Consider the following 23,615-nt stretch of genomic DNA (forward strand, 5'->3'; position numbering starts at 1 on the left):
AGTGAACTCAAGGTTGATCTTTTGCACCTTGCATTCCCTCCAAAACACAGTCCCGTGTCAGGTCAGCACATGGTTGTGGTGCTTAATATTGCTTTTTAATCTCATTTGGCTATAGGGCTGCCAAGAGAGGGGGGCAGGGGGCAAGATTCCCTGGGCCCAGCCTCCAAGGAGGACCCGGAGCCGGGGTCTGTCTCTCTCATGCTCCTGTGTGTTGGGACCCAGATGATTGTGCTAACGCAATAACCTGGGTCCTGGCACACAGAGGGAGGAGAGTGACAGACAGAGGGAGAAGCAGATGCAGGAAGGTAAGGGGGTGGGGACAGCTGCCCAAGTGGGGTCTGGGGGTGGCAGTGGTCTGAGTTGAGGGCAAGGGGTGGTGGTGGTCTGAATGGGGGGGGGGGGGCAGCGGCGGTGGTAGCGGCCCTGCCCTGGGCCCTGTTCTGTCTCTTAGCAGCCCTGTTTGGCTGTAAGGTCATCTTTGGTCCACCCCTACTTTTTTTGTGTTTTGCTGTTATAAAGCGTATGGGGACAGACATAGACCTCAATATGTGTACTCTGGAACAAAGGCAGGAGAGAGGTGGAAATGATAGAGACATTTAAATATGTCTGTGACTTTAAGGTACAGCAGGAGAGCCTTTTTCAAATGATGGAAAACTGATATGAGTAATCTAAGAAAATACTTTTTCACAGAATGGGTGGTGGATGCGTGGAATAGCCTCCCAGTGGAGGTCATGAAGACAAGACTGTGTCTCAGTTTAAGAAAGCATGGGAGAGGCACATGGGATCTCTTAGAGAAAGGAGGATAAGCATAAAGGAATCCTGTGCCGAAGGAATGGATCCTCAGGAGCTTAGTCAGGATCGGGAGGCGGGGCTGGTGGTTGGGAGGCGGGGATAGTGCTGGACAGACTTGTACGGTCTGTGCCAGAGCCGGTGGTGGGCAGCGGGACTGGTGGTTGGGAGGCGGGGATAGTGCTGGACAGACTTGTACGGTCTGTACCAGAGCCGGTGGTTGGGAGGCAGGGCTGATGGTTGGGAGGTGAGGATAGTGCTGGGCAGACTTATACGGTCTGTGCCAGAGCCGGTGGTTGGGAGGAGGGGCAGGTGGTTGGGAGGCGGGGATAGTGCTGGGCAGACTTATACGGTCTGTGCCCTGAAGAGCACAGGTACAAATCAAAGTAGGGTATACACAAAAAGCAGCAAATATGAGTTATCTTGTTGGGCAGACTGGATGGACCGTGCAGGTCTTTTTCTGCCGTCATCTACTATGTTACCATGTTACTATGAGGAGAAAGTGGTTACTGAGGTTAGGCAGACTGGGTGGACCATTTGTCCCTTATCTGCTGTTATGTTTCTACTGACTGCCGCCAGTTAAATATCGACCAGGAAAAATATACAGAGGTTTTCTTTGTTCTGTTACTCTTTTTTTTTTTTTTTTTACAAATTCTTTAGCTTGTGGGCATATGTGGTCTTCTTAGCTAGCTTCCTCTGGTTTTACCGATCCACTTATTACTTTCCTGGCTAAAAATAAATTCAGAAGTTCCAGCAGTATTTATGCATAAAAATGGAAAACAAAAAGTATGAAATTGGCTGCTGAAGGGAACGTGACAGGTAATTGTACACTGTGACTAAAGTCTGATTCCTGTAGGCAGTCATAATTGCCCACAGTGTATAATTACTTCACATTATTAGCAATAGGAAATTATGCACAGGCAAAAATTTATATTAGGCCCTTAATGTTCATCTCTTCCATCATTATTCTTCCTTTGAATCTGAAAAACAACTTGGCTAATCCCATTTAGTACTATCCATACATTACAAGAGTGCCTCTGCCTGATTTATATTAATCCTGAAGTAAAATTCTTTAGTGTAGAGAAGTTTTACAGGATTTGTTTGGTAATATTACTTAAGAACATAAGCATTGCCATACTGGGACAAACCAAAGGTCCATCTAGCCCAGTATCCTGTTTCCAACAGTGGCCAATCCAGGATTATGGAGTTTTCTTTTAGGAATTTACCTAAACCTTTTAAACCCTGCTAAGCTAACTGTGGTGGGGTGGGGGTCAGAAGCAGTGGGAGAGGGACGATGGCTGGGGGAGGCGGGCTAAAATGTACCCCCCCACACTTTGGGCTCTGGCCCCCCCCTCCCACCGAGGTCTGGCTACGCCCTGAGTGCATCTTTTCGGTGCATGCTGGGCCAGTTTTTGCCACGTCCTGGAAAAATGGCCTTTTTAAGGGGTCGGAAAATGGACATGTCCATTTTTGGCCTGAGACCTTACCGCCACCCATTGACTTAGCGGTAAGGTCTAATGTGCTACCTGCTGGGTAAGTGTCACACAGTTGAAAACAAAAAATATTTTCTACTGCTTGTTTTTGATGCGCACCAAATTCAGAATTACTGCCGGGGCGTGCGGTAGCCGGGTGGTAATGCTGATTTGGCGCATGCTGGATGTGCATAGGGCCTTATGTGCCTTTGTAAAAGGGCTCCTAAGGGACCTGTTTACTAAGCTGTGTTGTAGGCACGCTATCATTTTTAGCACATGCTAAAAATTAGCACATGCTAATGCTACAGATACCCATATGGATGTCTCTAGCATTAGCACACACTAAAAAAGGATAGTGTGCCTTAGTAAACAGGGCCCTAAGTATTTGATTACATCTGCCCCTAACTCAAGATTTACTGGTCTAACATTATATGATGTATTTTACTTTCTGTTAATATATTTTGAACATGTTCATGCTTTTCTAATTGTTATGTAAGCCACATTGACCCTGAGTTCTACTCGAGCTAATGCAGGATATAAATGTCATAAATAAATAAATAAATAAATAAAGTGCCATGACTGGCATTGCACATACAAACATCAAAGCATTACTTTGACAGTCTGACAGAGTGGGAGGGTGGGGGTATGCATGGGAACATCAAAGCATTTCATTGATATTCTAACAGGATGGGTGTTGGTAGATGAGAGGAGGGTAATAAACAGAGAAATAAACAGAGAAATACAGCTTTATGGTTTATAATGGGTTAGAAAACCCAGATCCTTATTAAGTCCTGTTTGTTGGGTGTCAAAATATTCAATCATTCTTATTTCAAATATCTTACATTCCTGTATTGTTTTAAAATTACCTTTCAGTATTCTTACTGTGAAATCACTGGTGCAGTGTTCTGGTCTTGTAAAGTGTTGGCCCACAGGGGTGGGGGCTTGACTGGCACCGGCTATTTTCATGTGATGTCTGTGCAGATTGAATTTTGTCTTAAGCATCTGGCCTGTTTCTCCAATATAGCATCCGTCGTTACATTTTTTACACTGAATGATATATACCACATTAGAAGATGAGCATGTAAAATAGTCCTTTATGTTGAATATTTTTCCCTTGTGAATGACTGTGGGGTCTTGTGAAATGTTTTGGCATAGTTTACAGCTAGATGTGTTACAGAGAAACGTGCCCTTTTCTTTTTCCGTCTGTGTTGGGAGTTTACTTCTGATCAGCTTGTTTTTTAAGTTTGGTGGCTGTTAGAAGGCCAGCACTGGTGGGGATGGGAATATCTCTTTCAGTAATTCATCTTCCTGGAGTAGCGGCTGTAGGCCTCTTATGATTTTCCTCAGTTTCTCCAGCTGAGGAAAATCATAAGAGACCTACAGCCGCTACTCCAGGAAGATGAATTACTGAGAGAGATATTCCCATCCCTACCAGTGCTGGCCTTCCAACAGCCACCAAACTTAAAACACAAGCTGATCAGAAGTAAACTCCCAACACAGACGGAAAAAGAAAAGGGCACGTTTCCCTGTAACACATCCAGCTGCAAACTATGCCAAAACATTTCACAAGAGCCCACAGTCATTCACAAGGGAAAAATATTCAATATAAAGGACTATTTTACATGTTCATCTTCCAATGTGGTATTTATTTATTTATTTATTTATTGCATTTGTATCCCACATTTTCCCACCTTTTTGCGGGCTCAGTGTGGCTTACAATATGATATGAATAATGGAAATACAATATGTTACAACTTGGTTATGGATTACATTGTGCAGAGTTATGCGAGACAATCGAAGTATCGTTAAGAATGTAACAATGGGACATAGACATTGAAACATTGGAAGGAGACAATGGGAAGCTTAAAGGGCAGAATTAAGACACAAAGACATATGGTGTACATCTTTCTGTGAGTAAATCTATGAGTGATGTGAGATTACGGGGGATGAGAGATCAGAAGTGGATATATGGTGCATTGAAGATTAGTGAGTGTGGACTCTATGTGTTTTGGCTCTTTCCGTAAATTTTTTCGAAAAGATGGGTCTTCAATAATTTGCGGAAGGAAGCTTGTTCGTGAATTGTTCTTAGGTTGCGTGGCAGTGTATTCCAAAGCTGCGTGCTCATGTAGGAAAAGGTTGACGCGTGTAGAGTCTTGTATTTCAAGCCCTTGCAATTAGGGAAGAGGAGGTTGAGGTATGTTCGGGATGATCTTTTAGCGTTTCTGGGTGGCAGGTCTATCAACTCGGACATGTAGGCTGGGGCTTCGCCGTAAATGATCTTGTGGACTAAGGTGCATACTTTAAAAGTGACGCGTTCCTTAAGTGGAAGCCAGTGTAGTTTCTCTCGTAGTGGTATATATCATTCAGTGTAAAAAATGTAACGAAGGATGCTATATTGGAGAAACAAGCCAGATGCTTAAGACAAGATTCAATCTGCACAGACATCACATGAAAATAGCTGGTGCCAGTCAAGCCCCCACCCCTGTGGGCCAACACTTTACAAGACCAGAACACTGCACCAGTGATTTCACAGTACGAATACTGAAAAGTAATTTTAAAATAATACAGGAGCATAAGACCTTTGAAATAAGAATGATTGAATATTTTGACACCCAACAAACAGGACTTAATAAGGATCTGGGTTTTCTAACCCATTATAAACCATAAAGCTGTATTTCTCTGTTTATTTCTCTGTTTATTACCCTCCTCTCACCTACCAACACCCATCCTGTTAGAATATCAATGAAATGCTTTGATGTCCCCATGCATACCCCCACCCTCCCACTCTGTCAGTCTGTCAAAGTAATGTTTTGATGTTTCTGTTATATATACTATTTGCTACCACATTTGCTTATTTCTGATCTGACGAAGAAGGGCAACCTTCGAAAGCTAATCAAGAAATGTATTAAGTTATGTCCAATAAAAAGGTATCATCTTATTTTCTTTTCCATGTTCTATTTTGTTTGATTTCTATTGATAACTTTTAAGAGCGGACTAACACGGCTACCACACCTCATATACAAACAGAATTCGAACAGATATTCTTCTATGTAAGGTCCTTTGAACATGTACCTTTTTTAAGTTTTGTGAATGTGTGTGGGAATTATTTAGCAGGAGTTTGCAGCCAGAACATTTTTGTTGTGTTCTTTTCCATTTCATTTCTGGGAATGTTTTTTTTTTTACAGTGTCATCGAGGGAGCAAATATTAATAAACTATAAACTATTCACAAAGGGCCTCTTTTACAAATCCGCACTAGCGATTCCTGAGTGGCAAATGAGAGGAAGCGCATTCAATTCCTATGGGCTTCCTCTCATTTGCAACGGAATTGCTAGTGCGGATCACACACTAGGTTCCACTTTTGGTGCAGATTTAAACAGTCTCTCTGTTGCTAACAGTATTCACAATGGGGCGACTATTGAGACCGCGGGAGGTTAAAAACTTATAAGATATAATAATCATAAATATAAAAGTATGAACATAAACAATATGACAAAAACTTTTATATTTGTGATTATTATATCTTATAAGTTTTTAACATTTTTTATTTTCATGTAGCAGTTTGACCCCTGAGGCAGTTGGTAGAACCATCGAAACACGGCCCCGTGTCGGGTAATATATTTGTGTTTGATGCAATAAAGTTACTTCAATCAACCTTTGCTTGGCAAGACTCCTTGGTCCACCCCTAATTTTTGGTTTTGACTGGCACATGGGTATTATTTATTTATTTGGACTTTGCTCACACCCTTTTCATTAGTAGCTCAAGGAGAGTTACAGTCAGCTACATTGGATATTTCTCTGTCCCAGGAGGGCTCACAGTCTAAGTTGGTATCTGAGGGAATGGAGGGGTAAGTGACTTGCCCAAGATCACAAGAAGCAGCAGTGGGATTTGAACCAGCCACCTCTGGATTGCAAGACCGGTGCGCTAACCATTAGGCCACTCCTCCATATGTCATTGATATGTTGCCAAGCGACGCTCAGAACTTTATTCCATACATTCAGTTGCACATGTTGCATGGTGCAGTAAGGCTCGCTGACTTACATCACCCATTAAGATGTCATAAGTTGACACGTCTACTTTTCTGTGTCCCAGAGTGTCTTTGTGCTAATATTCTATAATGTTTTAGGTGCACCTTGAAGCTGTTATAGCATTCACACTAAGGGCACCCCCTTGTGGTACTTACATCTTGGCAGTAATTATTGTGATAGTTCTATTTTTGAACTAGCACAATAAAATTTTCAAAAAATTTGTTTGTTTTTTCAACGGGGTTTTTTTTAGTCTATGATGACTTGTGGTGCGTGCAAATATATTTGAATGTCAATGAACTTTTGAATTGCCGCACTAGTTGAGACTTTCCCCCCCCCCCTTTTTTTTTGATTTTTGAAATTTTGATATAGACAAAATCACTCTGCTATTGTGGTTTTTTGTTGTTTTCAATATTTCCAGCAGTTGTGTTGATCTGAATGTGATATTGTGATTGACAAGCACTAATTTTCCCACTAGTGCGTGGCCATTAGCGTATGAGCATTTACTGACACCTAGGGCCCTGTATACAAAGGCACACTAGCAGTTTTAGCCAGGGGCGTAGCTGCTATGGGGCCATGGGGGCCTGGGCCCCCATAGATTTGGGCCAGGAACCCCTGCTGGCGACACTATCAACCCCCCTCCCGCCGCCAACCCGCTGCCTGCTACCTTTGCTGGCGGGAGACCCCAAACCCCATCAGCCGAAGTCTTCTTCCTTCATTTGGTTTCTTCTGACTGAGTCTGACATCCTGCAGATCGCAAGGCTTCGTTCTTTTTCTGTGAGTTTGATGTCCTGCACGTTGTACGTGCAGGACGTCAGACTCAGTCAGAAAAAACCAAACGAAGGAAGAAGACTTCGGCTGGCGGGGGTTGGGGTCCCCCGCCAGCAAAGGTAGCAGGCGGCAGGTTGGCGGCGGGAGGGGGTGTCGAGAGGGTCATCGGCAGGGGGGGGTCAAAGTTGTTGGAGGTGTCGGCAATGGCGGGCGGGCGGGGGGGGGTTCAGTGTTGGCAATGGGAGGGGGGTCAGCGGCGCCGGGGGGGCTAAAATGTGCCCCCTCACCTCAGCTCTGGAACCCCCTACCGTTGAAGTCTGGATACGCCCCTGGTTTTAGCACGTGCTAACCGTGTAGATGCCTGTAATATTCCTACAGGTGACTACCCAGTTAGCATGCGCTAATTTTTAACATGTGCTAAAAACACCAGTGCACCTTTGTAAACAGGGCCCCTACTTTTAGGCAGCATGGGCTCACGTGCTAACCTGTTAATGCATAGCAATGCCCACACGCTAACCAATTTGCATAGCCGGGCCTACTCTTCATCCCCAAATACACCCCCAGCACTAAAAAATACATTTTATTTTAGTTTTTAGTGTATGGGTAGCAGCACACATGCAAAAACTAGTACAGGATGCCTGAGCGCACACTGTAGTGCATTTTAACCTGTTATAAGCATGCATTAGTGCTTACCACAGCTTAGTAAAAGGTCCCTTTAAATGAAAAATTTGAGTTGCAGTCAAGTGTATAAGAGGTACCATGCAGGAAAGGATTAGAAGTAAAATGATTCCTCCCCCCCCCCCCCCCCCCCCCCATGTAATTACCATTCCTTACTGTGGTTTGTAACTTCTGAAGTTTTTTGCAGATTTTCGATGTGTTCTAAAAAGCTTAAAAGTGAAATTGCACAATTATAGAGTAAATATCTTCTGTAATTATATCTAGCACAGTCTGCTCTTAAAGCAGTTTGCTCAGAAGAAACTTGTTAACAGTATTTTTTTTATTCTGAAATGACTGGTACAGTCCTCTAATTCAGAAAATTATTTTTGTAAAATTTAAACATCATGTAATGGATTTTTTTTGGAACTTTTAACTCTGAAGAGTTTGAAATAAAACTCGAGAGGTGTGCTTATTATTTATCAACTGTTTTATTAAATAAGGATATTACAAGTTCTTATCTTTGTTGTTTAACCGTCTGTATATTATTGCACTATTTTCTGTAAATTATTTTAGTCCTAAGGGCCCTTTTACCAAACTGTAATAAAAAGTGGCCTTACTGAGGGGTCCTTTTACTAAGTCATGGTAAAAAGTGGCTTGCGGTAGTGGGCATGTGCTTTTGGTGCACGCTGAGCCATTTTTTAAAATGCTTTCGGGGAAAACAGCTTTTTTAAATGAGGGCAGTAAATGCCCGTGCACTAGAATTAAAAACAGTGTGCGGCTAATTACTGCCTGAGCCCTTATCGCCACCCATTGACTTAGCAGTAAGAGCTCCTGTGCTATGTAAGCGGTACCCATACAGCATGCACCAATGTGGCTGCGCTGCTGATTATCGCCAGGAACGCCCCCGTTGTACAACATAGAAAAATATTTTCTACCGTGGGAAACAGCCCACACCAACTTTGATATTACCGTTGGGTGGACACGCTAACTGGGCGGTAATGTCAATTTGGCATATGCTACACACGCGGTAGCCCTGTTGCCACTTTGTAAAAGGGCCCCTGAGTGCTTACGTGGGTCATTCATGCGTGCCGAGGCCAATTTTACTATCATCAAAATAGGTTCCTTATAATTATACCTTATAATATTTTTGTGGACCATCAGAAAGTAGGTGGGTGCTATTTTTCCAAGTGTGAGGCAGTCCTCATCGGTCCTTATTTTTGCATGTGTTATTTCTGCATATATAAGATCCACTATAGAAACACTTGATTCAATGCTAAAATTCAAAATTTTTCATGTGCTGTTAAAATACTTATCTCAAACGACAGCATAATTTCATGCTGCCTCTCACAGTCGGAGCTTCAAAAAACTGCACTTCTGTCCACAAACTGCGCTTCAGTCTGACATAGCGTTTTGTTGCGTGTTCTGCCTCACACCTTGAAAAATAGTACCCACCTACCTTCTGATGTTATACAAAAATATTTAAGGTATAATTGTAAGGAACCTTTTTTGATGATATTAATTTTGTAGTTGGTTACTTTGTGCTGAATTCTAAGACCACGATTTTTATGTCAGTTTTACAGTGTGGGTTAAATGGCCACTTTTTCTATTTTTTTTTTTTTAAAATAATGGCCAGGCGCTAATTTTGCTGTTAGTACTTGAGGCTCTACTGTAACCTATTTCGTAGACAGTAAGGGATCATGCACTAATCACATGTTAATCACACGCTAATCAGTTAGCATACAGCAATGTAGCTAACCAATTAGAGCAGAACACGCCTACTCTCTGCCCCCTGACCTGCATGAGAAGCATGTGCCAATGCCAAAATTACCGCAGGATGCCTGAGCACGCCCTGGGTAAGACATTTTAAGCTGTGGCAAGCACATGTTATTTTTAAAATAAATTGCAGATTTCTGTTTAGAAATGTAGAGCTTATCAATCTGAACAATAAATATTTTGTTACATTTAAACTAATATATTTTAAAAGAGCAGACTCAAGTGATATTTCTTGGACAGGAACATAGCAAGTCCGGCACACACCCTATGCGACCCCCCCCCCAAATGATTCTGAAACGCCCCGCCCCAACCACTTTGCAAAGGAAGCCAATGGAAGGGGCACAATTTTCACACCCCAGCTTCCCTTGCACCCTGTTTGGCTGCACCACCCGCATATAGCTTGGTTAAGAGCCAGTGATGTCCTGCATACCTCAACTCCATACGTGACATCACGTCAATTTCTTCTTAGTTAACTATGGTATACAGCTAGATATTTTAGTGCTAAGACTAAGTCAGTGATATGATTTCTCAGGGCCCCTTTTACCAAGCTGCGCTAAAAGGAGCCCTGCATTGGCTTTGGAGCATGGATTTCCTTTGTGCCAAGGACCCATTTACCTTAGACGGTAAAAGACTTTAAAAATAAAAAACAGGAAATGGCCATGTGGTAAGTTAAACACTTGCTGTGCAGCTATTTCCTGAGGAAGCCCTTACTGCTATTTATTTAGGAGGCGGTAAGGGCTTCTGCGCTAACCCAGCAGTAACCAGGCATCATGCGGTGCTGCCCAATTACCACCAGGTAAGCCCCCGGCACTAAAAATATAAACATATTTTTCAAGCTCCGGAAATGGCGCATGGTGGAGGCAGGATGTATCGCCGGGCTCCTGCGGCAGCCTGGTGATAGCGCCAAATAGGTGCATGGCAAGTCTGCAGTAGGCTTGCTGTGCATTTGTTAAAGGGCCCCTTAGTGACAAAACTTGCTCTCAGTAAGAAAGATTGAATCTTTTAAGCATATGTAGGTAATACAGGCTTAAGATAAGTTTTTGTTAAGGAATACAAGATCCTTAAGAGATGTTTGTTTTTGTGGGATTATTTTAGCGAATGATATAGAAATTGCAGGACAGATATTCAGCTTGCGGTTGGCAGCGTTTATTTAAACGCTGACCTTGACTGGCTAGATTAGCTCTGAATATTCAATGCCGAGCCATGTGCAGGCATCGTCACTAAATATCTGAGTGCTAATTTCAGTGTGGCTGGTCACTGCAGCTTATGCGGATCCTGGCTAATGTTCAGTGCCAGGAAACACATAGCTCTAACTTGGCCTATTTAGGACAGACTTTGATGTGATGTGAGGTGAAAAGCAGCCGCATGCCAGGCAATGCGATGGAGAGCAGGTCTAGAGGAAGGTTTCTGCTGGTGAGGCTTGGGTACTCCTGCCAGCCAAGGTATGTGGAGTTGCGGCAGGAGGCAGGGAGGTGAGGCAAAATGTGCCCCCCCCCCCACTTTGGGGCTCTGGACCCCCCCCCCCCCAATATTTTAAGTCTAGTTATGCGGCAGTTTGGGGGGGCCCAGAAGCAGCTGTCCGGTGGGGCCCTGCTCAGTCTCTCGGTGGTCCTTTGGCCTTTCCCAGTATGGCAATACTTATGCACTTATGATATATTTTCATAGAAAATTTCAGTTAATTTAATTATGAATGGACAGGATCTCTAACTGGAATCCAACCTCATCTCTTGGGGTAGGCCCTATATCGGTGATGGCGAACCTATGGCACGTGTGCTAGAGAGGGCACGCGGAGCCCTCTCTGTTGGCACGCACGCCGCCGCTTGCCTCACCCGAGACTTAGCCCTCCCACCCACCCGGCGTCAAGCATTCCTTTCTCCCTCCCTCCCACCCGGCGTCAAGCATTCCTCCCTCCCTCCCACCTGGCACCAGCCCGCCATCCCTCCCTCCCTCCGAACCCGAAGAAATTTAAAAGTCTTCCCTTGTCCGAGTAGGCGGTGTCAGCATCAGCAGTAGCAGCGAAAAGCGTGCTGCTGGTTCGGCGCGTCTTCAGTCTTCTGTCTCTCAAGCTCTCTGGTCCCGCCCTCATTTCCTGTTAGGGTGGGACCAGAGAGCTTGAGAGACGGAAGGCTGAAAACGCACCGAACCAGCAGCACGCTTTTCGCTGCTACTGCTGATGCTGATGCCGCCTATTCGGACAAGGGAAGACTTTTAAATTTCTTCGGGTTTGGAGGGAGGGAGGGATGGCGGGCTAGTGCCGGGTGGGAGGGAGGGAGGAATGCTTGACGCCGGGTGGGAGGGAGGGAGCGAAGCCTGGTGCTTGGGTGGGAGTGCTGGGTGGGTGAGAGGGTGGGAGGGAGGGAGGCCTGCCTGGTGCTTGGGTGGGTGGCCTGGTGCCTGATGCTGGGAGGGAGGGAGGGAGGGAGGGAGGCTTGGTGCTGGGTGGGAGGGAGGCCTGCCTGCCTGCCTGGTGCTGGATGGGAGGGAGGCCTGCCGTTGGGAGAGCAGGGGGGAGAGGAGGGTGGCTGGACATTGGTGGCTGGAGGGGAGGGCAGGGGGAGAGGAGAGTGGCAGGAGGGGAGGGCAGGGGAGAGAGGAGGGTAGCTGGACATTTGTGGCTAGAGGGGAGAGGAAGGTTGCTGGACATGGATGGAGGGCAAGAAATGAAGAAGAAAGGAGGAAAGTAAAGAAATAAATGGAAAGGAAGTCCTGGAAATGGAGTTAAGAGAACAGATAGACAGCAGCAGAATCAGCGACTAGGACCAATATGGATAGAAAATCAAAATCACCAGACAACAAAGGTAGAAAAAATCATTTTATTTTCATTTTAGTGTTTGGAATATGTCCAATTTGAGAATTTACATCTGCTGTCTTATTTTGCATTGGGTATACTGGAGCTGTAACAACTTACAGAAATGATCTATAATGAAAGAAAATCATGTTATTTTTTTTTTCTCCTATACTAGTATAATATTTTCAGTGATGTCTGTTTATATGCGCCATGGTTGGTGTAAGGGGGTGTGGCTATCATAGGGGTGGTGTCATATGTGGTGACCCCGCCCATAATGAGTACCGGCACTTCGCGATAAATAATTAGATTTTGGGTTGCTGTTTGGGCACTCGGTCTCTGAAAGGTTCGCCATCACTGCCCTATATGGAAGGGACCTGAGGGAATAAAAAAGTAAAACACAGAAGGATTTTAACTAACTTTATCAAGGCATGGTTATAAAATCCTACTGGTAAACAGAATATGCAAAACCCATCATGAAATCCTAGGGATGAGAAGTGGCAAAGAGAGCTCTATATTTATAACTGGGAACATTGAAGTGATGAAATATTGGAATGCAACAAAAATATCAGGCATAGAATGTATGGCTATAAATTATGGCAATCAAAGGACCTTTTTACTAAGCTGAATGAGGTGCTAATGGTATACAGTGGGAAGTGTTCAGGCATCTTGCAGTAACTGCCAAATCAGTACATGATAAAAAATATTTATAATTTTTTTTTGAGGGGATGTTCCAGAGGGCAGAGAATGGACATCCCTGCGCTAATTTGTGCAGCTAAATTACCGCATGCAGTTAGTTCCTAAAAGAAAAGTCCATAAGCCATTATTAAGATGGACTTGGGAAAATCCATTGCATAGTCTAGGATAAGCAGCATAAAATCTGTTTTACTTTTCTGGGATCTTGTCAGGTGCTTGTGACCTGGATTGGTCACTGTTAGAGACAGGATACTGGGCTTGGTGAACCTTCGGTCTGTCCCAGTATGGCAATGCTTATGTTCTTATGATTTTTCCTAAGTCCAATTTTTAATAATAGTTTATGGACTTTTCTTTTAGGAACTTCTCCAAACATTTTTTATACCCTGCAAAGCTAACTGCTTTTACCATGTTCTCTGGCAATGAATCCCAACGTTTAGTTGGAATGAAGAAATATTTTCTCTGATTTGTTTTAAATTTACTAATTACTAGCTTCATTGCGTGTCCCCTACTCCTTGTATTTTTGGAAAGAGTAAACAAGTGATTCACAACTACTCATTTCACTCCATTTATGATTTTATAGACTCCTATCCTAGCTACACCTACATCTGCTCTACATCAGCAGATCATTTTCTAAAATTCCATCAGAAATGAGCACATCTTAACCTGGACATCTCAATTTTAATTTCTATATTCTATCAAAAATGGGGTTCTGTGTATCATCATATCACCAAAAAATGCAACTTTTTTTTGCTTCTGGCAGTACAGTTTTCTGTTCCTTCCACAATATCAAGGAGCCAAAACAAGCTTATTTTTAGCCTAAATCAATGCAAAGCAAAAAGGGAAAAGCATGATGGAAAAGTAAATTGAAGTTTTTCAATCTACTAGGCTGAAAAATGCCTGTCAAAACTAGATACTCTTGGTCACGTGAGTGTATGGTGTCAACTTTATTGATAAAATATGATTTTAAAAGTACTCATAAAAATAACAAAGTGAAGAGTGGAATTGCACAGATGGTTTGTCAGAGATTAGAACATCGTACACCTATTTATTTTGGCCATTTATGTTGTGGTGGGCAAGCTAATTAGAATGGCCATCACACCAGCCTTTCATACAAAGCTGGGAAGCTGGCAGACTCAGAAAATATTGATTGACCCTTGCTATCAGTCTCAAGGATTCTGTGAATTTGGAAGGTCATGAAGGTTCAATCATTCTCTCCTTCACTCTCCCTATCCTCTGCCTTAGATTCATTCTTTCCTACACCCCCCCCCCCCTCATCTCTCTCTTTTTGAAGACTTCAGTTTTCCCTATAAACTTCTAAATATGATGCAAGAAGTCTGATCAGCATCAAATTTGACCTAAATGTTCCACCATTATTTCATTAGTTTACTCAAGTCTTCTACATTTGTGCATCTCAAAATCATAATTCTTTAGTTCTTAAGCCCACTACTTAATACATTTTTAAAATGACATTATAAAATTGCATTCAATAGAAAACTATTATGGGAAATTTTTAAAAGTATGAGATCTGCATTCAATTATCCAGGTAAATTTATCCCAATACCATTTTCTAGATCAGTCAATCCCAACCCAGTCCTCAGGGTGCACCTAGTCCCATCGAGTTTACAGGTGTTACAGCATTCTCCCTATTATGCTTTATTATTGCATTCTTTATATATTTATGATTCTTTCCTTAAAGATAAGTGTGGCTTTATGTATCATGTTTAATATTTTGTTATGACTTCTTTTTAGCTTATTAAAATATCATAATTAAATACATAAACAAATAGGTGTGCTCTGCTTGTGATACGTACTTTGAGCCGTGATGTGCCATCACACACGCCAGATCATGTCCAGGTTTTTCCTCTAGACACGCCGGGACTGGCATCTTGGGAATTCCAACTCCCTTCTAATGCTGAATCGCCTGCAAGATACAAGTTTGTACATCAGGATTCAAGGGATGGCCCTTCTTGCCTTCACAGACAAAATTCCATTGGAAGCCAAATTGAAGAGACAGATAACACTGATGGGGGGGGGGGGGACATTACATAGGCACAGGTGATATGATAGTAGAGGTGGACATGGGGACAGAGAGTTCCCTTTCTGCGCAGCATGTGCAGTATTGCAGGAATGTGGGAATGGTTTCCTTTCTAGGACATTGATTATATTTATGGATGTGGGTGTTCACATATCTCTGTTTACTCTTGAATGAGAGGCTTCAGTCAGTGCTTGGATTGGTGAGGGAGCTCCTACAAATCTGATAGACCTTGTCCAATGCTGGGACGGTGGGGGGGGGGGGGGGGGGGCTGCCATTGCTGAACACTAACCTTGCCAGGTGTCTATTATTAGGGTCCAGGCCCTTATAGAGACATTCCTTGGGGGCAGGTAGTAGTACTATTTAAATAGGCATCGTTTGTGCCTTATACAGAGCTGTATAAAATGCAGTGTCTCAGCCACACTAAAATTAGGCTCTCTCCTAAGTGCCGTTTTGCTCTCTGAATGAACATTTTTACACGTGCAGTGCCTTATATGGACGTTCAGCACGTGGAGAGGGCATTTCTAGTGTGACTATGCATGTTTTAATAGGCGCAGACACATTTGCGTAATGGACGTTCTACATATATTCTACCTGGAAAACGTCTTTTGTGGATCATGTTAGACATTTCCATTTTATACATTCATTGCTTGTATTATGGAACAAGAGAAGACATTTATAATGTTTTTCCATTATATTTTCCCAATTTAGAACATTTTTGAGAAAACGTCCAAAATCGGACTTAGACGTTATAGTGAAAATGCCCCTCTCTGCCAATGATGTTATCCTATCCTTTATTATGTCAACCACAAATGTCAGAATAAGGAATAAGCACAAAATCCAACAAAGTTCACTAAATTAGTATATAAAAGTTTGAGAATGTCACCATTTTTTCTTTTTCGGACAATTTTTTCAGCAGATCTCAGGTATAGCCATGGGGGCCCGTATGGCCCTATTGATGGCTAATTTATTCATGTCCAAATTTGAAGATAATTTTATTTACAATTCAGAATTTTTTGGATGTGTGAAACTTTGGAAACGATTTATCGATGATATATTCCTCATTTGGTCTTGCACCCAAGAAAGGCTTCAAGATTTTCTCATCCATTTGAACAATTGTCATTCAACTATTAAGTTTGTGATTTCTTCTTATGAGAACAAAATTTAATTCTTGGATGATGAGATTTCAAGATTAGAAGGAGGCTTTTCTATAACTATGCTCAGAAAAAACACTGATCAAAATACCTTTTTGCATGTCAATAGTTGTCATCCAGAAGAACTGAAAAACAGCTTGCCTCTATCTCAAATTTTTTTTGCTACAGTCACATTTGTTCTTCGAAGGAAAATTTTATATCAGTCTAAGTTCTTGCAAAAAAACATTTGGATAGAGGATATCTGAAATAAGCAGTGGAAACAGTCTTTAAAAGAGCTTTACACAATAACCGTGATGTGTTGTGCACTCTCATGGAATAAAACTTATTATGTGCAAGACGCAGTCACTTGAGTGTTGCAATTTGGCGGAGAAAGCAGTAAAGTCACGAAGATCTTACGGAAATATTGGAGCATTCTGACATCCTTTCCTGGTTTTCAAGAGAAGAGATTGAGATTAGCTTTTAAATGGTGTAGGAATTTAAACAAAATGCTTTATCCTACTTTTCTTCCGACAATCTCTTTAATCCCTCTGGACAGCCACAAGATGGCATACTGCATGTCATTCGTGCTCTGTTTGTGCAGTTATGTTAACAGCTAACGTTTTTACTAATCCAAATGATCAAAGGCAATGTATATTAAGATATAGTACTACATGTGATGACACCACTTTTGTAGTTTACGTGATTTTATGTCCCTACTTGAAGATCTATATGGGACAAAACTCTAGAAAATTTAAAACTCAGCTAATAGAGCACTAAAGTGCTTTAAACAGAGAACTTAAGGAAGCACCAGTAGTAGATCATTGCCTACAACAGGGACACACTTTCAATTATATAAAACGCTGTGCAATAGATCCAGATGTACGTGGTGGGAACCAGTGCCTGATTTTACTCCAAAGAGAACAATGATGGATTTTCAGATTAACCTCTTTAGACCCAAACAGGTTGAATTCAGGCATTGAATGGCATCATCTCTCTATATAAAAGGCAACCCCAACGTTCTGAAGCCTCCACGGAAGTTGAGGCGCCCGAGATATCCGGTGTGCCCTGGAGTGTCTGCACCGCCCTCGCGTCAAAACGTCATGATGTCGAGGGCGGAGCTATGACACTCGAGGGCCGAAACGGAAACGCCACAGTGAACAAGGCAAGTAGCTTGGAGGGACGGAGGGAGGGGGCCCCTTGCTAGCGCCCGTTTCATTCCGCTCAGAAACGGGCATTTTTTCCTAGTTTTTATTAAAATCTAAAATTTTAGATCTCTCCCTTGTGTGATATTCAGCTCATTCTGTGACAGCTAATTTTTTTTATTTTGATACTGTTTCATCCAATCAGTAGTTGAGAAATATCAAGTGATTGCTATATATCGTAGCCTATGAGTGTACAGCTGTTGCTAGATGTCTGATTGGTCTAAGTTAGATATTAATACCACCTCTCAGACACCAAGTTACCATTTTTAAAAAGTGTTGAGGTCAACATTGAACCTAAGAACAGTAAATGTGCTGATATGTGTTTTGGTTTTAAAACGTTGGATAAAGGTTGTTGAATGTTGTTTTCTTTTCTTCTGTTTACAGCTTTTTAATTTAAGGTGATTACCCCCTGAAGCAGTGGGACAAGGTGCTGCAAAATGGTGGCTGGTGTCAGGGTGACCTTGTAAAACAAAGAAATTGAACTGTAAAAAAATTACAAAAGTCTAAAAACATTATTTGAAATTGATTAAAGTTTTTGAAGTTTTTTTTTAAGACTATGATTGAAAATTTGAGGTGTGAATTTTGACAGCATCCATCATATTCTGAAGTCTTTTTTCCCTCCATTTCAGATAGATATTTTTAGTAACTGTATGGTGACATTCTTATACCTTTATACACTAATTTAGTGAAGTTTGTTGAATTTTGTGGCCATTCCTTGAATCCTGATGTACAAACTTGTATCTTGCAGGCATTTCAGCATTAGAAGGGAGCTGGAATCCCCGAGACGCCAGTCCCAGCGTGTCCAGAGGAAAAACCTGGGCATGATCTGGTGTGTGTGTGATGGCACATCACGGCTCAAAGTAAGTATCACAAACAGAGCACACCTATTTGTTTATGTATTTATTTAATTATGATATTTTAATAAGCTAAAAAGAAGTCATAACAAAATATTAAACATGATACATAAAAGCCACACATATCTATAAGGAAAGAATCATAAATATATAAAGAATGCAATAATAAAGCACAATGGAGAAAATGCTGTAACACCTCTGTCCCAGATCAAAGCCTGAGGTTGCAGCTACCCTCCTTAGAGTTTGACTGCAAACTCCAACTAACCAGCTATGAGATGGCATGGAAAGGAATGGGTCACATTGAGGGGCATAATCGAAAGGGACGCTCAAGTTTTGGTGAGGATGTCCTCGCAAAACGTCCCGATGGAGGGGCGGGGAAACCCGTATTATCAAAACAAGATGGATCTTTCATTTCAATAATACGATCGGGGACACCCAAATCTTGAAATTTTGGTCGTCCTTAGAGATGGTTGTCCCTAGACTTGGTAATTTCTGATTTTCGGCAATAATGGAAACCAAGGTTGCCCATCTCAGAAACTACCAAATGCAAGCCCTTTGGTCATGGGAGGAGCCAGCATTTGTAGTGCACTGGTCCCCCTGACATACTAGGACACCAATGATCTATGGAACTTTGGAAGGCTAAGTGCTTTGAAAATATGCCTCCAACTGGCACCCTAGGGGACACTGCAGTGAACTTCATAAAATGCTCCCAGGAACATAGCTCCCTTACGTTGTTTGCTGAGCCCTCCAAACCCCCCCTAAAACCCACTACCCACAACTGTACACCACTACCATAGCCCTTATGGGTGAAGGGGGGCACCTAAATGTGAGTACAGTGGGTTTCTGGTGGGTTTTGGAGGGCTCGCTGTTTCCTCCACAAATGTAACAGGTAGGGAAGGGGATGGGCCTGGGTCCGCCTGCCTGAAGTGTACTGCACCCAGTAAAACTGCTCCAGGTACCTGCATACTGCTGTGATGGACCTGAGTATGACATCTGAGGCTGGCAAAAAATATTTTTAAAGTAATTTAATTACATAGTTCACCCCCCCTCAAAAAAAAAAAAAAAAAAAACCAAACATCTCCACAAATGGCCATACTGGGAATCCAACCCATAACCCTTGGATATAGGTACCGTGAGTCACAACCCAAATCCAAACATGCTGCTGAGGAATAACTGGACCCTGCTAACACATCCTGTGTGCTGCTTGTCAGATCAGCCTCTAGGGTTCCCTGTCATGTCATCTCATGCATCTTACATCCCAGGCATATACCTCAGGGATCACTAATGACCACACCTTTCCCCATCCCTGCCTCCTGCCTCCTGCCAGCCAGCTCTTGCACTATGCAAGCCATGTAGGATGTGCTGATCTCAAGGACAAATCTTTTACAAACACAGGGCAGCAGGATGTGGTGTACCCTGAAGAATGGGAGGTGCCCGATGTGCAGGACCCCTGGGAGGATATGCCTCCTCTTGAGGGGGAGGAAGAGGAGGGGGAGACGCACCACCAGCAAACCCCCCCCCCCCCACTACCACCACCTACGCACTTTAGTAAAGTGGCCCCTGAGTGTTTTTTCTTTAGTTTGACAGAAACAGGAAGCAAGACGCAGTATATATTTGAAATCTTGTTGACTAGGCACTGATTGGCCTGGAATTTGAAATTACCCAGCAGTTGTTGCTGGCTGTTACTTCAGTTTCAGCACAGGAGAAAAGACAGAGAGAGAGAGAGAGATCTCTTTGCTGACGCTCTGTGAACAGATATATGCCCTGATCTCCCCAGGTACTTTCTAGGAAGTAAGCAAATGTTTAGTTAGTTTTATAATTGATCCATATTTCAGTTACCTGTTATTGTTTGCTGATTGCACATTTGTTTTGTTCATTGTTTAATTTTTAAGACAATAAATAATTGTTTATTGCCTCTGCCTGTCTGGACTGATAAAGAATCCTGGTGGTTTGTGTGTTGAGTCTATGAGTGCTTTCTGGGAACTGAGCGAACACTGAGAATGTGGATCCAGTAACCTAGAAATCACTGGGGATAATTTGAGAGCGTAAGATTCACCTAGAGGCAGTTGTGACCCAATCAGTGGGAGACGGGTGCTAGTGTAGAGCACGAGTGGCAGGTGCAGGCAGACCTGAGCTGTGCTGGGGATGGACCCTCTAAGTGGCCACGAGGTAACACCAGGTAGGTAGCTAGGCATTTTGTGACATATGGCTAAAGAATCATTTTAGAAGATTTGAGGGTATGGGGTCATGTGGCGATGTAGTGACATTCATCCCTGAAATTATACTTTTTAATTGAGATGATATGGGAATGTTAAATGTGGAAATGGTACTTAATGGCAGCAAAGATCATGAGTCTACTACTACTACTACTTAGCATTTCTATAGCGCTGCTAGGGTTACGCAGCGCTGTACAATTTTAAACAAGGGGAAGGACAGTCCCTACTCAAGAGAGCTTACAATCTAAAGGTAGTAAAACTATGTAGTCAGTGTAGGTATCATGAATGGGGAAGGTGATTAGGCGCCAAAAGCAAGGGAGAAGAGATGGGCTTTGAGTAAGGACTTGAAGATGGGCAGGGAGGCCGCATGGCGTATGGGTTCGGGAAGTCTGTTCCAGGCATAAGGTGGTGCAAGGCAGAAGGGGCGGAGTCTGGAGTTAGCGGTGGTGGAGAAGGGTACAGATAGGAGTGATTTGTCCTGAGAGCGGAGGTTACGGATGGGGACATACGGGGAGAGGAGGGTGGAGAGGTAATGGGGGGCTGCAGATTGAGTGCACTTGAAGGTCAGTAGGAGAAGCTTGAACTGTATACGGTAGCGGATCGGGAGCCAGTGAAGCGACTTGAGGAGAGGGGTGATATGAGAGTATCGGTTCACGTGGTAGATAAGACGTGCGGTGGAATTTTGGACAGATTGGAGGGGGGATAGGTGGCTAAGCGGGAGCCCAGCGAGGAGAAGGTTGCAATAGTCAAGACGAGAGGTAATGAGTGAGTGGACGAGGGTTCGGGTGGTCTGTTCAGAGAGGAATGGGCGAATTTTGCTAATATTATAGAGGAAGAAACGACAGGTCTTAGCTGTCTGCTGGAAATGGGCAGAGAAGGAGAGGGAGGAGTCGAAAATGACTCAGAGATTGCGGGCTGAGGAGACGGGGAGGATGAGGGCGTTATCCACAGAGACAGAAAGTGGGGGAAGAGGAGAGGAGGGTTTGGGTGGAAAGACAAGGAGCTCAGTCTTTGCCATGTTCAGTTTCAGATGTCGGTTGGACATCCAGGCAGCGATGTCTGAAAGGCAGGCCGAAACTTTGGCCTGGGTTTCGACTGTGATGTCGGGAGTGGAGAGGTAAAGCTGGGTGTCATCGGCATAGAGATGGTACTGGAAACCATGTGATGAGATCAGCGAGCCCAGGGAAGAGGTGTATATCGGGAAAAGAAGCGGTCCAAGGACAGATCCTTGAGGAACCCCAACAGAGAGTGGGATGGGGGTGGAAGAAGAGCCATTAGAAAATACTCTGAAGGTGCGTTGGGAAAGATACGAGGAGAACCAGGAGAGGACGGAACCCTGGAACCCTGGAACCCGAGTCTGCTGAATTACAAGTTTGTTTTGTCATGGAAAGCAATTTAGACAACAGCGAGGTGACTTTAAGATGAAAGTAATGGACCAGATCTTGAGTTGAAGGTAGTTTAGTGTTTGTTGGTTTGTCTGTATTAGAAGTTGTCAGTGTTTTCATTGTTTGGTATAATACAGCAGAATTAGGAGCTTTAACAATTTTTGCAGTGTAGAACATTTTCTTAGCAGTTTGCAAAGCAATTTTGTATGATCTTGCTGTATCTTTATAGTTCGCTAAAGAGCTGGAGGACGGTAGATGTCTCCAGTGGCACTCAGCCTAAGTTGGCATTTCATTCGATGTAATCTCTACGTAAACCATGGTTCACTGTGATGTTTAGCACTCTTTACAAACCTGTATGACCCCTTTGCAGTTGTCCCTAAAGCATTTAGGTGCAATCCACATAATAATCAGTTGGCAGCAGACAGTGTTTTTTTTATCCGCCAACAGTGCTAAAACTGGAAATTCAAGGCCGGGCCCTGTGAGGGTGTCAGCATTGAATTTCCACCAACCTACTGTATATTCAAAGCGAGTTAACCGGCCGAGAATGGTCGCCAACTGGTTAACTCATTTGTATATGGCTATTCCATAATTTTCAGTGACACAACCAGTTAGTGGCACTGAAAATGACCGGTTAGCACCAAAGCAGAAGCTGGCTATGTCGGGAGGGCATCCCAGGGGCATTTCCGGGGTGAAGTCTGGTTAGCTTCCAATATTCAGAGCTAACTAGCTATGTTTAGTGCATAAATAGAACTACATAAATGCTGTCTGTCGCCATCTGAATATTGGATGGCCAGTTTTATAAAAGACAGCTAAGGCGGCCATAGGCTAGCACATGAAGATAGGACAGCTATTTATGTATTCCTATTTATGCGCTAAACATGTCCGGTTAGCTCCGAATATTGGGAGCTAACCGGACTTTGCCCCTGAAATGCCCCCAATGTAGCTGGCTTCCACTTCGGTGCTAACCTGTCATTTTCAGTGCTACTAACTGGTTAAGTGCTGCTGAAAATGAGCGGATAGTGAGTTAACCAGTCGACGGAAGTTCCGAGCCAGTTAACTCACATTGAATATTGGCCGGAATGTTTATAGATTAGCGCATAAGTGCAGTTACTAGAATAATTGCAGATCAGTGCCAATTAAGGGTCATTATTGGTATTTAAAGATAATTAGCACCTAATATAACAATTGTGCATGCAGGTTTATAGAATGAGGGAGTGCTAGAGTTGGTTCTAGGAGACTTTTTCATATAGGCATATAGATGCCTATGTTATCTTTATAAAACAGAAATAAAACAGGTGCATCTTTAAACTCATCCTCTTACAGAATAACCACCTGAATTAGCATCGGATGTTAGGAAAAGGATATTACAGTGGTGTGCTGCAAGGTTCGATTCTTGGACTGGTTCTATTAAATATTTTTGTAAGCTAAATTACTGAAGGGCTGTCTGGTAAGGTTTGTTTCTTTGTGGATGATACCAAAATCTGCATACAGGGTAGGCACCCCTCAAGGTGTGGATAACATAATGGTCTGGAAGCTGAGATTTAATGCTAAAAATTCAGGGTCATGCATTTGGGCTTCAAAAAAAATGAGGGAATGGTATCCCCCCTTCAATCTGTTCAGAACTCTGCTGCACGTCTTATATTCCGCCAGAACCGATATACTCATATCACCCCTCTCCTCAGGTCACTTCACTGGCTTCCAATCAGATACCGCATTCAGTTCAAGCTTCTCCTTCTTACCTACAAATGCACTCAGTCTGCTGCCCCTCACTACCTTTCTACCCTCAACTCCCCTTACGTTCCCACCCGAAACCTCCGTTCACAGGA

This window comes from Microcaecilia unicolor, chromosome 1 (genome assembly GCF_901765095.1).
Source record: "Microcaecilia unicolor chromosome 1, aMicUni1.1, whole genome shotgun sequence".
NCBI classification, from domain to species: domain Eukaryota; kingdom Metazoa; phylum Chordata; class Amphibia; order Gymnophiona; family Siphonopidae; genus Microcaecilia; species Microcaecilia unicolor.